This window comes from Pan troglodytes, chromosome 3, assembly GCF_028858775.2.
Source record: "Pan troglodytes isolate AG18354 chromosome 3, NHGRI_mPanTro3-v2.0_pri, whole genome shotgun sequence".
Classification (NCBI taxonomy): Eukaryota; Metazoa; Chordata; class Mammalia; order Primates; family Hominidae; genus Pan; species Pan troglodytes.
Window position 1 is genome coordinate 40,866,992 of NC_072401.2, and position 19,532 is coordinate 40,886,523.

The 19,532-nt window shown below is 44.5% G+C and overlaps 1 protein-coding gene across 14 annotated transcripts in view; it reads right to left on the reverse strand.

The window, feature by feature from the left end:
* RBM47 (RNA binding motif protein 47) overlaps positions 1–19,532 on the reverse strand; it is a 205,461-nt gene that overhangs the window by 118,889 nt on the left and 67,040 nt on the right. For 2 of the 14 annotated variants that reach the window (XM_063808748.1, XM_016951462.4), the window contains exon 1: positions 5,868–5,995. The exons of the other annotated variants lie outside the window; for them this stretch is intronic. The gene's annotated coding sequence lies outside the window, so the exon portion shown is untranslated. Of the gene's footprint in view, positions 1–5,867; positions 5,996–19,532 lie in introns of those variants that run through there. 14 annotated transcript variants of the gene reach the window in all.

Here is a 19,532-nt window from a genome sequence, read left to right on the forward strand (position 1 = left end):
AGGTGGATCACCTGAGGTCAGGAGCTCAAGACCAGCCTGACCAATATGGTGAAACCCCATCTCTACTAAAAATACAAAAATTAACCAGGCGTGGTGGTGGGCACCTGTAGTCCCAGCTACTCAGGAGGCTGACACAGGAGAATTGCTTGAACTCGGGAGGCGGAGGTTGCAGTGAGCCAAGATCACGCGATTGCTTTCCAGCCTGGGCAACAAGAGCAAGGCTCCTTCTCAAAAATAAATAAATAAATAAAAGAGAAAGAGAGGGAGAGAAGAGGAAATGTATAAAAAGTGGACTAACAGGGAGGGGAAGCTCACAGGTTTGACCAGGTGCTCGAAACTCCACTCTACTGCTTGCTAGCTGGTTGATCTTGGGCATTTTACTCAACCTCTCTGAACCTCTGAGTTTTTCTCATCTAATATGGGCCTAATAGTACCCATTTGTTGGAGACATTGTGACAAGAGATATGAAGCCTTTGGGGCCTAGCACACAGAGAAAATGTTCAATGAAGGGCGGCTATGATTATTATGTTCATTTAAAATTCTTTCTGCAGAGGCACATTAAATTCAAAATCATTTAAATCACGATGAGTTGTGTCAGTTTTAAATGTTCCTTCACCTTGGAAGCCCTCTACAGCTGGCTTTTCTGCCTATACACAAATAATATTCTCTAACAATTCAGTTTCATATTTTTAAGTAAATACTTTTTTTTTTTTTCCAGATGGAGTTTCCCTCTTGTCACCCAGGCTGGAGTGCAGTGGCATGATCTCAGCTCACTGCAACCTCCGCCTCCTGGGTTCAAGTGATTCTCCCACCTTAGCCTCCCAAGTAGCTGGGATTACAGGCATGCACCACCACTCCGGGCTAATTTTGTATTTGTAGTAGAGATGGGGTTTCACCATGTTGGTCAGGCTGGTCTTGAACTCCTGACCTCATGTGATCCACCCGCCTCAGCCTCCCAAAGTGCTGGGATTACAGCAAGTAAATACTTTTGATTAGCTAGGTTCAGTGTAGAAGATTTTATTATACCACTGTTCCACCAAGAATAAATAAAGCTGTGACAAATGTCTCATTCCTGCGATCCCCTCCAAGAAAGACTACAACGTACCTCTTGGATAAGAAAATACTGGGCTATGCTAACTCCTGCAGTCCGGCTCAGTAATCATTTGTTCCAAAGTTCTTCCCAACGCAATGGCCAAATTAACTAAGGTTGAGCTTCTGATTAACATACAGTGCTGGAAGGAACTTTGACCCACAGAAACCTGGCATTTGACTTGCTTCTGTGAGTCCAACCTGTGTCACGAGTGCCTGTTTCAAGGGTAATAAAGGACCTGGCTGTTTGCTTACAGCAAATGGAGGTGGTGCCATGTCATTATACAGCTTTTACCTCTCCTGTCCACCTAACCCTTGGCAAAGAAAGTTTGCAGCCCACACATCAGTTTTTGGAGTGATAGTATGAAAAAGGGTATGGATTTCCAAACTGAAAAGCACCTAAGTTCTACCTGGCATTCTGACTAAATGTTAGCTGCTTAAGAAACATGAATATGGTACCAAGATCAAAGTGACCAGAGTAGAGATCAGGTGTTTGAGCAGGTGCATATTATAACCATCCAAATTGTGCCTCAGTGAACGAACTGCTCTCTCTGCTAGCTCCTGGGTTCCCTTTTAGTGACATGTTATAAAACAGGAATCAGATGCAAGGAACAGACCACAGTACTAGAGAGTTCATGTTTCTTCCTGTTCTAGGATATACAGTGCCCCTCCCTGCCCTGCCAAATTCATAAATTCAAGGTCTAACCCCTAGTATCTCACAATGTGACTATATTTGGAGACAGGGTCTCTAAATGGGTAATTAAGATTAAATGAGGTCACGGGGATGGGCCCTAATGCAATATAACCAGTGTCTTCATAAGAAGAGGAAATTCAGACACAGACAACACAGACCGAGGGATGACTGTGTGAGGGCACAGTGAGTGGGCAGCCATCTGCAAGCCAGGCAGAAAAGCCTCCAGGTAAACAAACCCTGCTGTCACCTTGATCTTGGACTTCCAGCCTCCACAACCATGAAAAAATAAATGTCTGCTGTTAAAGCCACTTGGTCCATGGTATTTTGTTATGGCAGCCTAAACAAAGAAATACACTGCCCCTCCCCACATCCCCCAACCTCATCTCCCAGGACCAGATGAGTTGCAGATGAGTAAGGAGGTCAAGGGCATGATAATCAGAGTGGATTAACTGTGCAATTAAACAGTGGTAAACAGGAGAGCACGTGCTCTATCCAAAGGTATCAAATTCAAAAAACTTAAAATACTATGAGGCCATACAAAAGACGGCTATGGCTTGATGATACCCTTCAGGTTGCAATTCCTGAGCTAAACCATTACAGTATGATATTTAAAAACACCCATTATTAATGCTTCCAACAAATATGAAATGAATACCTCCTACAGGCCAGGCCCTATGCCAGGCAATGGCAATAGCAGTGGTGAATATGTTCACTGCCTTTGTGGTATTACAGTGTGGATAGTGAGTCCAGGTGCTGAGCTGGGCTAGAAATGTCAAGTTGAGAAGACAAAGTCATTGCCCTCCAGGAGGGTACAGATTAGTGGAGCACAGAGTTGGGACGAGACCATTATAAAACAACGTGACACCAGCTCTAATCCACAAGGGGCCCTGGAAGCTGGGAAGAAGATGATCCCATGTCTGTGTCAATCAGGGAACATGTGAGCCAAGTCCTGAAGGATGAATAACAGTTTACCCGGCAGACACGTCTGAAAGACAAGAGGGCATTTTCCAGACAGAACAGTCAGTTCCTGGTGCAGGGACATAAGAGCGTACAGGATCTCTGGAGAACGACAATGAGCTGAGCACAGCCAGGGTGAAGATGGGCAGGGGAGAGCAACAGGACGTGCCGCTGCCAAGGCAAGGAACCAGGAGCCCACATTTGATTGCCGAGGGAGCCATTGGAGAATTTTAGTCAGGAAGGTGACATCACCAGAACTGCATGTTAGAAGGATCACTCTGACCACAATGCAGAGGAGGGCTAAAGGCAGGGCGACCTGTCTGGAGACAAAGAAGGCAGGAAACAGGGAAACAGACATAGGGATGCTTGCCGGTCAAGGTCAGTCATCATGGCGTTCAGCTGCAGCCACGGGTGACACTGCCCAAGGGCATTATGTAGGGAAAGAGAAGCCCTGGCTTTTAAATCTGAGTACATATTACTTTTTTTTTTTGAGACAGAGTTTTGCTCTTGTCACCCAGGCTGTAGTGCAATGGCACCATCTCGGCTCACTGCAACCTCTGCCTCCTGGATTCAAGGGATTCTCCTGCCTCAGCCTCCCAAGTAGCTGGGATTACAGGCACATGCCACCATGCCAGTTAATTATTGTACTTTTAGCTGAGACAGGCTTTCACCATGTGGGCCATACTGGTCTTAAACTCCTGAGCTCAAGTGATCCGCCCAACTTGGCCTCCCAAAGTGCTGGAATTACAGGCATGAGCCACTGTGCCCGGCCTGGGTACATATTATTATGATCAATGAGAAAATGAGTTTCTTAAGAAACTTTTAATTTCACTTATCCTCATCAGGAAACTAACCTTACTCATTCTTTTTATCAATCAAAAGCCACACATGACTGTACCTCAGTTTCTTTTTTTTTTGGAGGGGGGGGGACAGAGCCTTGCTCTGTTGCACAGACTAGAGTGCAGTGGCATAATCTGCAACCTCCGCCCCCTGGGTTCAAGCGATTCTCCTGCCTCAGCCTCCCGAATAGCTGGAACTACAGGCACGCACCACCGTGCCCAGCTAATTTTTGTATTTTTAGTAGAGACAGGGTTTCACCATGTTAGCCAGGCTGGTCTCAAACTTCTGACCTCAAGTGATCCACCTGCCTCTGCCTCCCAAAGTGCTGGGATTACAGGCGTGAGCCACCACGCCCAGCCAGTACCTCAGTCTCCCTCTTATTTTCCTCAGTCTGTAAGTAAGGATAATAATAGCACTTCCCTTAGAGGGAGGATTCGTTAAGTTAAATAATACGAGTACGTAGGTGCAATAAATGTTTTTTTTTGTTTGTTTGTTTGTTTTGAGATGAAGTCTCGCTCTGTGGCCCAGGCTGGAGTACAGTGGCATGATCTCGGCTCACTGCAACCTACGCCTCCCGGGTTCAAGCAATTCTCCTGCCTCAGCCTCCCAAGTAGCTGGGATTACAGGTGTGTGGCACCATGCCCAGCTAATTTTTTTTTGAGACGGAGTCTCACTCTGTCGCCCAGGCTAGAGTGCAGTGGCGCAATCTCAGCTCACTGCAACTTCCACCTCCGGGGTTCAAGCAATTCTCCTGCCTCAACCTCCCAAGCAGCTGGTATTACAGGCGTGTGCCACCACGCCTGGCTAATTTTTGTATTTTTAGTAGAGACAGGGTTTCACCATGTTGGTCTCGAACTCCTGATCTTGTGATCCACCCGCCTCGGCCTCCCAAAGTGCTGGGATTACAGGTGTGAGCCACCGCACCCAGTAATAAATGTTAAATATAGCAGAAATAAATATTAAAGAACAAATGGGAAATTAATGATTGTTCAGTTAATGACAGTTCTCCCTCTCCATGAATATTAGCCAGAGGATAACCACCACCACAGCCACAAAGGGTCAAACCCAACAGAGTTGTCTTGGAACGAAGCTGGGTTTGATTTCCTTGCATCTCTCCCGAATTCTCACATGGTCTCCTACACAAGACCATAAATTTTGTGCAAGATCATTACTTTAAAGTTATAAAATGCTTTGCGTCAGGTAAAATGTTCTCAACGATTAAAGATTAAAGGGGATGTGGGGCCTTCGAGGGGAGACTGACTGCAGAGGGGCATATGAGAAAACTTTCCAGAGATGTTAGTTCCTACATCTTGATTGGTGTAGTGGTTTCACAGCTGGATACATGTGTTAAAAGTCACTACTGAAAATGTGGGAAGTTTATCATATGTAATTTTTTTTTGAGACAGAGTCTCACTCTTGTCGCCCATGCTGGAATGTAGTGCTATGATCTCAGCTCACTGCAACCTCATCCTCCTGGGTTCAAGTGATTCTCCTGCCTCAGCCTCCAGAGTAGCTGGGACTACAGGTGCCCAGCACCATGCCCGGCTAATTTTTGTATTTTTAGTAGAGATGGAGTTTCACCATGTTGGCCAGGCTGGTCTCAAACTCCTGACCTCAAGTGATCCGCCCACCTCAGCTTCCCAAAGTGCTGGGATTACAGGTGTGAGCCACCGCACCTGGCCCTATCATATGTAAATTATACCTTAATAAAGATTGAAGGGACGGAAGATAGAGGAATAAGGGATTCAAGGGGAAATGGGTATTTATATTCCAGAGAAGGAAAAAATAGATATGCATGAAGAAACTCGTCTTAAAACTTTTAATTTCCAAAATCATTCTCTCTTTGAATAGATGAAACTGTCAAGGAATGCAAAAAAAAAAAAAAACTTCCTTATGCAAGAAACATTTTGAAAAATTTAGACATCTTCCCCCTCTCATTATCCTGTAACTAACAAACAGCACTTTTTTACCCCTAGGTTCACTGAACAAGCTGCCCTCTTGTGGTTCTGATACATTTCCTGAGCACAAAAGTGGGCTGTTAGGAAGCTGTGTAGGTAGCAAGCCCAGCCTGCCCACAAATATTTGTCAAGGTAACTGAGAGTGAATGTTCTGACCTGCTTCTACACGAGAGGTATACACACATCACTATGGGCTTGGGTCACAGTTATAAAAGAATGAAGAAAATACGGTGGCCACAAAATACATATGGTTCGAGGCTGACAAATTCAAAAGACAATTTAATCTCTGTTTACATTGCTGCTTAATTTTAAGGCCCTTTAGTACATACTTTCACTTTTGCAACGTGGAATCAGCATATCAGAAGCAAGCACGTCTCAAACAAGGTCAGGGCAAAGAAAGCAGAACTGCAAACTCCGATTCTACCATCTGTGAATATATTCAATATTCCCAAGATATCTTTGTACAAAGAAAGAAAACAACAAAACAAAGTAAACAAATAGTACCTAATAAAAACAATCCTGCATTTTATTAACATTGGCAAGCAGAATCCAGATCTCTAATAAAATAACAAGCACTTTTAAAAAAGAAAGGAAAGGAGGGAAGAAGGAAGTACACAAGGAAGAGGGAGGGAGGGAGAATCAAATAGCGTACTTTTCTTTTTTTTTTTTTTTTTGAGACAGAGTCTCGCTCTGTTGCCCAGGTTGGAGTGCAGTGGTGGGATCTCGGCTCACTGCAGCTTCCGCCTCCCGGGTTCAAGTGATTCTCCTGCCTCAGCCTCCCAAGTACCTGGGATTACAGGAGCGTGCCACCACATCCAGCTAACTTTTGTATTTTTAGTAGAGACAGGGTTTCACTATGTTGGCCAGGCTAGTCTCGAACTCTTGACCTCAAGTGATTCACCTGCCTTGGCCTCCCAAAGTGCTGGGAATTACAGGTATGAGTCACTGCATAGCCACAGCATAATTTTCAAAAGTTACACTAAAAGAAGACAAAAGATGACACAGGCATTGACTCAAAAACTGGAAACATTTTCTCTTCTAGAGAACAATCCATCTTTATACAAGACCTTGTTTAAAAGAAAAATATGGAGGCCCTAAGACTTTTTTAAAGATAAGGATTTAGGGGCTAGGTGCGGTGGCTCACACCTGTAATCCCAGCACTTTGGGAGGCTGAGGCAGGTGGATCACGAGGTCAGGAGATGGAGACCACCCTGGCTAACATGGTGAAACCCTGTCTCTACTAAAAATACAAAAAATTAACAGGGCATGGTGGCGGGCACCTGTAGTCCCAGCTACTCAAGAGGCTGAGGCAGAAGAATTGCTTGAACCTGGGAGGTGGAGGTTGCAGTGAGCTGAGATCCCGCCACTGTACTCCAGCCTGGGCGACAGAGTGAGACTCTGTCTCAAAAAAATAAATAAATAAATAAATAAATAAATAAATAAATAAATAAATAAATAAAAAGATAAAGGATATAAATAAAAATGGGCTCTGTATTTCAACTATTGACATGTTAAAAATTCATCTAGTCCAGATCCTGCAGTAGCAGGTGGGCTAAATTAATTTGAACCAGGGGTAGACTCATTTCTGTATATGGCTGCCGAATCCACATTCTGATAGATCAGTCTTTCTTTTTAAACACGGTCACGTCACTTCCCTTCTCAAAACCCTCCAATGGCATGTCCTCACACTTGGAATAAAATCCAGAGTCCTTCCCCAGGTTCCCTCTAGGAGCCTGCATAGCGTGGCTTGGCTGTGCTCCATTCCCTGCTGTTCATTCTCCATCAACCTCACAGTGCTGGCTATACCACTGGCCTTCTGGCCGTTTCTTCAACAAACCAGCTCATCCTCTTCTCCTGCCTTGGCACTCACTGTCGCCCCCACCTGGAATTTCCTTTCCCAGCCTTTACACCACCCCCCATCCTAGCTCTCTCCCTGACTGAATTCAGGTCTTTGCTCAAATGCCACCTCCTCCAAGAAGTCTTCTCTGACAACTTTCTTTTCTTTTTTCTTTTTTTTTTTTTGAGACGGAGTCTCACGCTGTCACCCAGGCTGGAGTGCAGTGGCACGATCTTGGCTCACTACAACCTCCGCCTCCCGGGTTCAAGTGATTCTCTGCCTCAGCCTCCCGAGTAGCCGGGACTACAGGCATGCGCCACCACGCCCCACCTCTGATTGCTTTTTTTTTTTTTTAATATGGAATACTTCGTGAATTGATTATTCTTTTAAAAGAGTTCTCCAATCACCAACCGTATACTCTTTCTTCCTCTTCCCTATCTTTATTTCTCTTCTTTGCTCATATTATTATCTGAAATTGCATTATGTATTTTTTATTTTATTTTATTTTATTTTTGAGACAGAGTCTCACTCTGTCACCCAGGCTGGAGTGCAGTGGCGTGGTCTCGGCTCACTCCAACCTCAGCCTCCCAGGTTAAAGCAATTCTCCTGCCTCAGCCTCCCAAGTAGCTGGGATTACAGGTGCATGCCACTATGCATGGCTATTTTTTGTATTTTTAGTAGAGATGGCATTTCACCATGTTGCCAGGCAGGTCTTGAACTCCTGACCTCAGGTGATCTGCCCACCTTGGCTTCCCAAAGTGCTGGGATTACAGGTGTGAGCCACTACGCCCAGCCAATTATGTATTCATTTTTATCACTTTTCACTATCTATCTGCCCCACTAAAATGTGAGCTCCATGATAAGGGACTTTTTCTTCTTCACCAAGGCACTCCCAGCTCCTAACGCAGGGTCTAGCACTAGTCAATAGTCAATATTTGAGAAATAAAATATCCCCTGGTTGGAGAGATAATAAGACCTTAATCAAACCTGTTCCAACACTTTTACTATCAACAAGCTAAAAAGCCCATGTCCTTTACTTGAATTCAGAGTGCTGAACAGTGGTTGGCCAGCAACCCCTACTAAGAAGTTCTTTGCGATCAGAGACATTTGAAGGTAAAATAGGGCCTTCGTCGTAAGATGAGCCAGCCAGCCCTTTTGTCCTGAAACTGAGTACGCAAGTGCAGAGAAGTTACCTGGTTTCTCCAAGCTCACATAGAAATGGTGAACATCAGGAGACGCGGGACCACTTAAAGGATGCACAGTCCCGTATTCATCTCCGCAACCCCAGGACCCAGCACGGTGCCTGGTGCAAAGAATGCACTCAGTGGAATTGCGCCCAGGGAACGAATGCTCTCTAAGGCCTCATTCAACTGAACTGTACTTCCTCTCATTACTGTCCCAATGATAACTTCCTATCTGAGAACCATTTCCAGTCACTTGAGTCATGCGTCATTTACTTCCTGTCCTCTGTCCTTTTAAAGTGCAGTTTGACAACATACCAGGCACAACAGTAACATCTGGGGGCTGCTTTGCTTCTAACGTAAGTCAAATAGCCCAGCATGGAAAATACCTAGGAAAAAAGTGGGATATGCAAAGCAAACCTCAAAAAAAAAAAAAAAAGACAAAAGTTGGTGGGCTGGCCACGGTGTCACAAATGAAGTCTCCAGTGGCTTCATCATAACAAGTAAGTTTACTTTATGAAAGCTCACACTTGCATGGTGCCTTCTGTTCTCAGCACTTTATATATATATGATCTCATTGAATTCTTTCCAAGATGTACATCTCACCTGTAAGAGGCACTACAACTCTGAAAAACCAAGTAATTTTTAGAAATAATTCAGCATTCTTTCTGATTGCTCTAGAGGAAGAAAAAAAATTTTAAAGAAATAATTTAGCAGCAAAATCCGACGCTCTAGTTCCTTCCTCCCTTCCCCCCATCTCTCTCTCCTTTCTTTCCCTCCCTCCCTCCCTTTCTTCCTTTTTTTTTTTAAAGAATCTCCCAGGCTTAAGGGCAGTGGCGTGATCTCGGCTTGCTGCAACCTCCACCTCCAGGGTTCAAGTGATTCTCCTGCCTCAGCTTCCTGAGTAGCTGGGACTGCAGGCACGCACCACAACACTCAGCTAATTTTTGGTTTTTTGTTTTGTTTTTGAGACGTAGTTTCCCTCTTGTTGTCCAGGCTGCAGTGCAATGGCACGATCTCGGCTCACTGCAACCTCCGCCTCCCAGGTTCAAGCGGTTCTCCTGCCTCAGCCTTCCCAGTAGCTGGGATTACAAGTGCCCGCCACCATGCCCAGTTAATTTTTTGTATTTTTACTAGAGATGGGGTTTCACTATGTTGGCCAGGCTGGCCTCGAACTCCTGACCTCAGGCAATCCACCCGCCTCAGACTCCCAAAGGGATTACAGGCATGAGCCACCACGCCCGGCTTAATTTTTGTATTTTTAATAGAGACGGGATTTTGCCATGTTGCCCAGCTGGTCTCAAACTCCTGGCCTCAAGTAATCCGTCCGTCTCAGCCTCCAAAAGTGCTGGGATTACAGGTGTGAGTCACCACACCCAGCCCCTGACTTTCTAGTTTCTAATGAGACTCTCTACAGCCTTCATTTCTTGCAGCATGTCTGAGTGTCCATTCGCTCTGCTGAAGAAATAGTGATGGGTGTGATCAAGGAATACTGCCCGAGATGAGTGGTATTAAGCAACACAGGGTACGTGCAACATATTATCTTTCTAAAATCTGAAATGTTCTGGATTCTAAAACACATCTCACCCAATGGGTTTCCACAAGGATTTCTCATTTACATTAATGCAGAGAAGTAACTTGCCCACATCACACACCTAGTAACTGGCAACGCTAGGACTGCAATCAGGCAGCCTAATTCTGCAGGCCATGCCTGCGGCCGCCACATCATCCTACCTCTCTCATGAATGATGAGAATGTGATCTGAAAGTCCGTGATTCCTCAACTGTTTTTCTGATGTGGGTCCCAGAAATAGAATTCGGAAAGATGAACAGCCAAGGTGGCCTTGTGCTGTCACCTGTGAAGGCAATTTGGACCAGCAATGACACCAGCTGAGTTAGGGCACAGAACAGCTGACTTCCCAGAAGTCATGGCCACTTTTGGGAAAATGGCATCCAGAGGCTTGGAGATCAAAACTTTTGCCTCCTTGAACATCTTCCCCAGGAGCCTCTGGGAAACATTGAGGCCAACCTGCTAAAGACCTGAAAAGATCTTCCTTTTTTTTTTTGAGACAGAGTCTGGCTCTGTCGCGCAGGCTGGAGTGCAGTGGCGTGATCTCGGCTCACTGCAACCTCTGCCTCCTGGGTTCAAGCAGTTCTCACGCCTCAGCCTCCTGAGTAGCTGGGATTACAGGCATGCACCACCGCGTCTGGCTTATTTTTGTATTTTTAGTAGAGACAGGGTTTCACCATGTTGGCCAGACTGCTCTCCATCTCCTGACCTCAGGTGATCTGCCCGCCTCAGCCTCCCAAAGTGCTGGGATTACAGGCTGAGCCACTGCACCCAGCCTAATACATTCTTTTTAAGATTACACTATGAGGTTAAGTAATCTTCATTACTTAATGAAGATTAAGGTGCAGTAGGTCACGCCTGTAATCCCAGCACTTTGGGAGGCCGAGGTAGGAGGATCACGATCACACCACTGCACTCCAGATTGGGTGACAAAGTGAGACTCTGTCTCAAAAATAAAGTAATTGCAGTTTTTGCTATTACTTTTAATGGCAAAAACCGCAATTACTTTTGCACCAAACTAATACATTCTTTTTAAGATTGTACTATGAGGGCCAGACACAGTGGCTCATGCCTGTAATACTAGCACTTTGGGAGACTGAGGCGGGAGGATCACTTGAGCTCAGGAGTTCCAGACCAGCCTGGGCAATATGGTGAAATCTTGTCTCTATAAAAAATAAAAAAATTCACCGGGTATGGTGGTGCACGCCTGTAATCCCAGCTACTTGGGAGACTGAGGTGGGTGAATCACCTGAGCCCAGGATGCAAAGGTTGCAGTGAGCTGAGTTTGCGCCACTGCACTCCAGCCTGGGCAACAGAGAGAAACCTTGTCTCAAAAAAAAAATATATATATATACATTTACATGATGAGGTGGGATGAAGAGCTGAAGGTGGGGTGTGAGCATGAGAATGTGTGTTGGGGGGCACGTTGGGGGGAGTTGTGCACATATGAAAGTGTACGCTCATTAAAAATTGATATTTCCCTAATGTCCAGAATGCAGAGCAATTATAATTTATGCTGCAACTTTTCTGTCCCCTAAATTCATTATTGGTGGAAGTAAAAGATGCTGATCATTTGGGCCCACAGTGTGCTTACTTGGCTAAGTCCTTGGGGTTACCTCCATTCTTCAGATCTCAGTTCAAATGTCAATTCCTCAGGGAAGCCTTCCCCAATGCCCAAAGTAGACTGTCCCACCCTTTAATTCTCACCCACATCTTGGTGTACACTTTCCCTTTGAGCACTCATCGTGGGTTCTAATTAAATACTCCTGGCTTTCTTTGTTCACTGACTGGCTGTTCCTACTAGACTGTCATTTCCTTGAGGACATCTATATGCTCATCTGTGTCCCCAGCATGAAGCATAGCACCTGCCACATCCTAGTAGCTCCATAAATATTTGTTGAGTTGGCTGGGCGCAGTGGCTCATGCCTGTAATCCCAGCACTTTGGGAGTCTGAGGTGGGCGGATCAACTGAGGTCAGGAGTTCAAGACCAGCCTGGCCAACATGGTGAAACTCCGTCTCTACCAAAAATCCAAAATTTAGCTGGGCATGGTGGTGGGTGCCAGAAATCCCAGCTACTCGGGATGCTGAAGCAGGAGAATCGCTTGAACCCAGGAGGCGGAAGTTGCAGTGAGCCAAGGTCGCACCATTGCACTCCAGCCTGGGCAACAAGAGCAAAACCCCATCTTAAAAAAAAAAAAAAAAAATTGTTGAATGAATGAATGCATGAGTCTAGAATTTTACAGTAAAAAATCAGAGGTTCCTCAGCAGACAAACACAAGGCCTTCTCCCACCTCTGAGTTGTGAAATTGTTATTGCCTGGGCAATCCTATTTGGCAATTTATCATATGTTGCTCAGTGACCTGTTATCTTTATAGTTTTGGATTGTTGCTTAATTTTCTTATTCTTTTTTAATGTGTACTCTGGTTAGATCTTGTCTTCCCAAGCAGATTATAAGCACATCTCAGTGTAAATTACATCGTCCTGAATTCCTCAAAGCTCCCATAGTGGAGTTTTGCACCTAACCTTTGTACACTGTTGCTTCATTTTGTGCTTAAAACAGATATTATTATTCTCACTTTTTGCAGATGGAGAAAACTGAAGCTCAGAGAAATAAGTGACTCACAGTTTGTATAAGTTGATATTATAAGTTGATATTTGAAATTTGGGATTTCTTCTCTTAAAATACGGATATCTCATTAACACAGGCTCAGAAATCATTTTTTCTCCCTGTGAACTTTTGGTCTGTCATTTGCTTTAACTTAAACTATATAGAATTCTATGACTTTTAACATTTAGACATTCATTTACTCAATCATTTATTGAATGAGTAAATGTCTAAAAAATATGTACTGAGGCTGGGCATGGCGGCTCACGCCTGTAATCCCAGCACTTCGGGAGGCCGAGGCAGGTGGATCACTTAAGGTCAGGAGTTCAAGACCAGCCTGGCCAACATGGTGAAACCCTGTCTCTATTAAAACTACAAAAAAAAAAAAAAAAAAAAAAAAAAGGGCCAGACATGGTGGCTCATGCTTGTAATCCCAGCACTTTGGGAGGCCGAGGTGGGCAAATAACCTGAGGTCAGGAGTTCAAGACTAGCCTGGCTAACATGGTGAAACCCCATCTCTACTAAAAATACAAAAATTAGCCAGGTGTGGTGGTGGGCACCTGTAGTCCCAGCTAATTGGGAGGCTGAGGCAGGAGAATTGCTTGAACTCAGGAGGCAGAGGTTGTAGTGGGCCGAGATCGTGCCGCAGCACTCCAGCCTGGTCGACAGAGTCAAACTCTGTCTAAAAAAAAAAAAAAAAAAAAAAATTAGCCGGGCGTGGTGGCAGGCGCCTGTAATCCCAGTTACTTGGGAGACTGAGGTAGAAGAATCACTTGAACCCGGGAGGCGGAGGTAGAAGTGAGCCAAGATTTCGCCACTGCACTCCAGCCTGGGTGACAGAGTGAGGCACCGTCTCAAAAAAGAAATGTGTACTAAGCCCCTCCTATGTTCCAAGCACTGTGCTAGTGATTGTGGTGAATAGGGCAGATCCAGCCTTTATTTTATCCCTATTACAAGGTATTTATCCCTATTACAAGGTATATTACCATGACATAGATAGCACTTGCCCCTCAGTAATGGTTTTTTCTTTAGAGGCTACTTCACCAAGACAGAATATAAGCTAGTTTGGATTATATGGAAAAGCAGCGTTTGCCTCTATTTCTGGCAAATAGAAGGAGAGAGCCTAATAAATATTTTTCAAGTGAGTCTAACATGAAATCAGGCTGTGTTTCTCAAACAATTACAGGTGACAAACACAGAATACAATATGGCTAGCCCATAATGTGGGTGTTATTTCTACAATAATGAATCAAGTGACATGGGTATGCAAGCATCATTTCAGAAACTATACAGAGAAGCTGCATTTTCTCCCTCAAGCCCCAAAGTCCAAGATAATGTCAAATGAGAAAGCCTGAAGCAAACATTGGAGATCTTATCTAAATTTTTTAAAAATAAGACTGTTAAGGAAGAAAAACTGAGGTGTTGTTTAAATATAAAAGATTCTATCTTTGCTCCTGTGGGTGACCAACACCAGGGTAGAGAAAATCTTGATTCAGCAAATATTTTTTGAGTTTCATGAAATATCCCCTCCACCATCCTCTAAGGTCCCGCCCAAATCGGGAAGACTCTTGGTGGTGCAAAAATAGGATTATTGTTGTTTTTGCGAAGTCAGGCCCTTTATTAGAGGGTAGAAAGAACACTTGTTCCTGATTTCTCAACTTCTGATTCCTGTTGGCAGCACATAATATGCCCCAGCCTTGACTCTCAAGCACAACAAACTGCAAATGAAATAGATAAGTCAGTGTTCCTTCAAATCTATACATTACAAGCAGTTTCTAGTGTTTACCTTTTTTAAAATTTTGGCCAAATTACTTGCACTAGCCAGATAGCTGTTAGAGAGATTAGCAAGTAGGTCTGACAATCACTCACCCATAACCACGCACTCACTTTCTTGACATTACTCTCCTATTTTTCCATCCTGACCCTGGCACAATAGTTAAACACCAGCCTGGTCAGCAAAACAGTGTTGTCAAAACACAGCCAAGCTGAGTTTTGACCCACAGAGGTCTGACAGTTGTCAGGAATTTCCTAACATGGCCAGGGTCACTGACAGTTAAAGGTTTCACTGGTATCACCTGCAAAATCTAACTCCACTCCATGAAAAGTGCAGAAAACTCTTAAAATGCTTTCTGTGCTGCCTAAGGTTCTGATTTTAAAACACAAGAGTATGGAAGTTCAGACTTTTGGTTATCTCCACTTTGCCAAGGCACAGGTGTTTGAGGAATGAGCATGTGCATGGCCCAGCACTTTCTTACCACTCTTGGATGATCAAGAGTTCAAAGCAACCTTGCCAGGTGCATTTTTAAAAAAATCTAACCAGAGCTCACAATACAACCAATTCCTTGGATTGAATGAGGACAACTCGGCTCTCCCTGCTCCCGGCAGTGCCAGCCTTTGGTCACTTGCCAGTCCAGGGGAAGCCAGGAGGTGACCTCCCCGACCCTCTCCTGCCTAGTCATACATTCAAAGTTTTCATCTATTTTGTATGTTGCAGCCATCTATGCCCTCTTTGACTGCTGACCACCATAACTAAAAAGTTGCTGCTAGGCTGGGCATGGTGGCTCATGCCTGTAATCCCAGCACTTTGGGAGGCCAAGGCAGGTGGATTACGAGGTCAGGAGTTCAAGACCAGCCTGGCCAAAATGGTGAAACCCCGTTTCTACTAAAAATACAAAAAATTACCCAGGCATGGTGGCAGGCGCCTGTAATCCCAGCTACTCAGGAGGCTGAGGCAGGAGAATCACTTGCACTCAGAAGTGGAGGTTGCAGTGAGCCGAGATCGCGCCACTGCACTTCAGCCTGGGCAAAAAGTAAGACTCCTTCTCGGAAAAAAAAAAAAAAAGTTGCTGCTATTCCCTTTTCTCTCACTATTTCCCACATTCTTAGCACTGCCTACGTGTCAGGAACTGCATTAAAGGAGACAATGTGTCTGGTTTTTTACCTCCCAACAATCAAGCCTGGTAAGGAACTGTTAAACCCACTTTCAGTAAAGAAGACTGAGGTCCAGAGAGATTATCTTATTAAAAAGTGCCCAAGAGGCAGGATGGGACTTAAATCTTAGCCTTTCTGGGACTATTTTTCCATTGTCTTTTTTTTTTTTTTTTTTTTTGAGACGGAGTTTCACTTTTGTTGCCCAGGCTGGAGTGCAATGGTGCAATCTCGGCTCACTGCGACCACCGCTTCCTGGGTTCAAGCGATTCTCCGGCCTCAGCATCACAAGTAGCTCGGATTACAGGCATGCACCATTACGCCTAGCTAATTTTTGTATTTTCAGTAGAGATGGGATGTTGACCAGGCTGGTCTCGAACTCCTGACCTCAGGTGATCCACCTGCCTTGCCCTACCAAAGTGCTGGGATTACAGGCATAAGCCACTGTGCCCAACTTCTTTTTTGCTTCTTCTTCTTTTTTTTTTTTTTTTTTTGAGACAGGGTCTTGCTCTGTCACCCAGGCTTGAGTACGGTGGTGCAATCTCAGCTCACTGCAACCTCCACCTCCTGGGCTCAGGTGATCCTCCCACCTCAGCCTCCTGAGTAGCTGGAATTACAGGCTTGCACCACCATGCCCAGCTAATTTTTGTATTTTTTGCAGAGATGGGGTTTCGTTATGTTGCGCAAGCTGGTCTCAAACTCCTGCGCTCAAGCAATCCACCCATCTGGGCCTCCCTAAGTGCTGGGATTACAGGTGTGAGCCACCTCGCCTGGCTTCCATTGTCTTAATGTAAGATATCCTTTTATTAGATCAGAAATCTCTGTCCTTCTCTCATTCATTTATTCATTCAGCCAGTCAGTTAACATTCATTAGAGGTCCACAATGCAAGGTCCCCTCAATGACTCAATGACTTGAAACCTGTTTCTCAAATAGCCCATGTGACTACTTACTCATTTTAAAAAGCTATTATTAAATCAATTGCATGTTTTACAATCAGTACGCCATGGTTACAATCCAGGAAACATAGCCCCAAGTGATAATCTGCAAAATCCACTAGATTTAAAGATATGCAAAGTTAACATAAAGAGACCACCTGGTCTGCTGGACTCTAAGACCAGCAGGAGGGGTGGGTAATCAGGCTGTAGGATTAACACGATCAAAGAAAAATGTGTCTCTCAGAAGGAGTGGTCCTCTTTTGGAAGCCTGGAAAAAAGAGGACAGGTGAAAGTTGATCATGCCCACTGAAGCACAGACCAGGAGAGGGACTTCAGAAGGCTTCCGGTCCCAAAGACAAGATCATTCTACCGTGAAATACACTGAGGTTGCATCAGACTAAGGAGGCGGGTGTCATTACATTTTAGACCCCTTCTCCTCCCACTTCCCCCTATTTTTTTTTTTTTTTTTTTTGAGACAGTCTCACTCTTGTGTCACCCAGGCTAGAGTGCAGTGGTGTGACCTCGGCTCACTGCAACCTCTGCCTCCGGGGTTCAAGCAATTATCCTGACTCAGTCTCCCAAATAATTGGGATTACAGGTGCGCGCCACCACGCCCGGCTAATTTTTGTATTTTTAGTAGAGACGGGGTTTCACCATGTTAGCCAGGCTGTTCTCTAGCTCCTGACCTCAAGTGACCTGCCCGCCTCGGCCTCCCAAAGCATTAGAATTACAGGCGTGAGCCACCGTGCCCAGCTGAAATATTTCCTTTCTGTTTCTGACTACTATTCCCTAGAAGCGAAAACTTGTTTCATTGATAATATATAGCTGCTCAGGAGCTGCATCATTTTTTAGAAGCGACAGCAACAATAAAGAATTCCCTCGAGGGGATGAGTCATTAGGTGAGCATTATGCTCCAAAAGCTGTACCCCCAAAAGGGTCAAGTACAATGACAAAGCAGGGTAAACAGGCTACTAAAAATATCCAAAATGACGGGCCCCATGTGTTGTATTAAACTGGCATTTGTTAGCCCTTGCTAAAAATCAAAAGTATATTTTAGCAATCCCAGCTACTCAGGAGGCTGAGGCAGGAGAATCACTTGAATCTGGGAGGCAGAGGTTGCAGTGAGCCGAGATGGCGCCACTGCACTCCAGTCTGGGCGACAGAGCAAGACTCCATCTCAAAATAAATAAATACATAAATAAAATACATTTTTTAAAAAAGAGTATATTTTAGCATGGTTGATTACTTCAGGGTTGTTGACCATTCAATTAGGCTAGCTCCACAGAAATCTGTTTTGCTTCCTAAATAGCACTGAAACAATGAACACTTTAATGCCATCATGCTTTCTTTTCTTTCCTTTTCCCCATCTTTAAAAAAATGATTAAATGGCTGTAGAAGTGGTAAAATCAAACTCTGTGCTTGTAATTATCCAGAAGGATGACCCATGGCCCACATTCTTAGAATTGTGCCCTCTTAAAACTGCAAAATACCTTAGATATCAGCTAGTTGATCTAGATAAGAAACCTGAGATTCAGAGAGAAAGGTGACTTTCCCAAGGTCACACAGTGGGCCAGTGGTCAGTTGGGGGCCCCAAAGGAAGGCCTTTCCCACTGCACACATGGTTAATACTCACAGAGGGTGGTGTCCACTAAGCAGAGCCTGGGTTTACTTCCCCATGTGCTAAGCTTGCTTACCTCACCCAGAGGGGTAATCAACACCCCTTTCCGTGTGGCTGTGTTACCAAAGCTACTTCTTGAAATTAAGACAAAAGAGCACAAAACTGCAGTGGTACGGCCCCAGGTACACCCTTCAGGAAGGCACATTTACAATGGCAATTGCCCAATGTATTTGAAAGTTATGAAAAATATATTTTATGATAGTCTCTAAAAAGCTAAGCAAAAATGTAAAAAAGAAAGCTATGAAAAATAGCCCAGGCGTGCTGGCTCACACCTTGTAATCCCGGCACTTTGGGAGGCCAAGGCAGAATTGCTTGAGCCCAGGAGTTCAAGACCAGCCTGGGCAACATAGCAAGACACTATCTCTATTCATATAATGTAAAAAACAATTTTTTTAATTATGAAAAATACAAGGTGTAGAGGTTACCACCTTCCATGGACCACAGCTAGACCACGGTCTAGCTTCCCATATTGCAGTGAGGTGTGACCACTGACTATGCTCTGGCCAGTGGATGCAGAGGAAGTGGTGTGTGTCATCATGATGTGACGTGGTCCTGCCCATAAAAATCTACCACACGTTCTCCTCTGGGCTCTTTCCTCTTCTGGCTGACTGGGATGGCAATGTCCAGGCAACCTTGGCCATCATATGATAAAAATGGCAAAGCAGCTGCCAGTCTGGATCTCCAAATGAGTTTATGAAGGTGAGCTACCCCCGAACCTGCACACACACATACCCAGGAAAGCTGCACACCCAGGAAAGCTACTTAAGTAAAAAATAAATTTCTACTGGGTAAGCCAGTGACATTTGGAGGTCTTTATGTTACAGCCACCTAGCCTATCCTAAGGAATACATGGGGAATCTCCAAAGATTAGGAGAAGTATGGCTTTAAAGCAGGAGAAATAAACAGCACAGGCAACACATCTGTTGGTTTATCATCAAACATGAAGCAATAGGAAGGAATCAATAGAATTTGGGGAAGAGTAAAACATACTCATTTAGTCCTTTTAGAATACAAAAAAATCACTGTCTAGCTTTAAGAAAAGTTTATTTATGAGTTACTTTTTGAGACACAGAAAGCCTTTTTCAAAGAGAGGATATTAGAAATGATATTCAAGACCTCAGGCCCTACCGAAAATTTATTTTTTTGCTCAAGTTAATAGAAACCATTCTAAAAGTAAACACCAGTCTTGTGGTCCTCTGAGGCCCGAGGATCCTCAGTGGGAGGAAGGGGCAGAAGCAGGAGTGGCGGAGCTTCTGAGC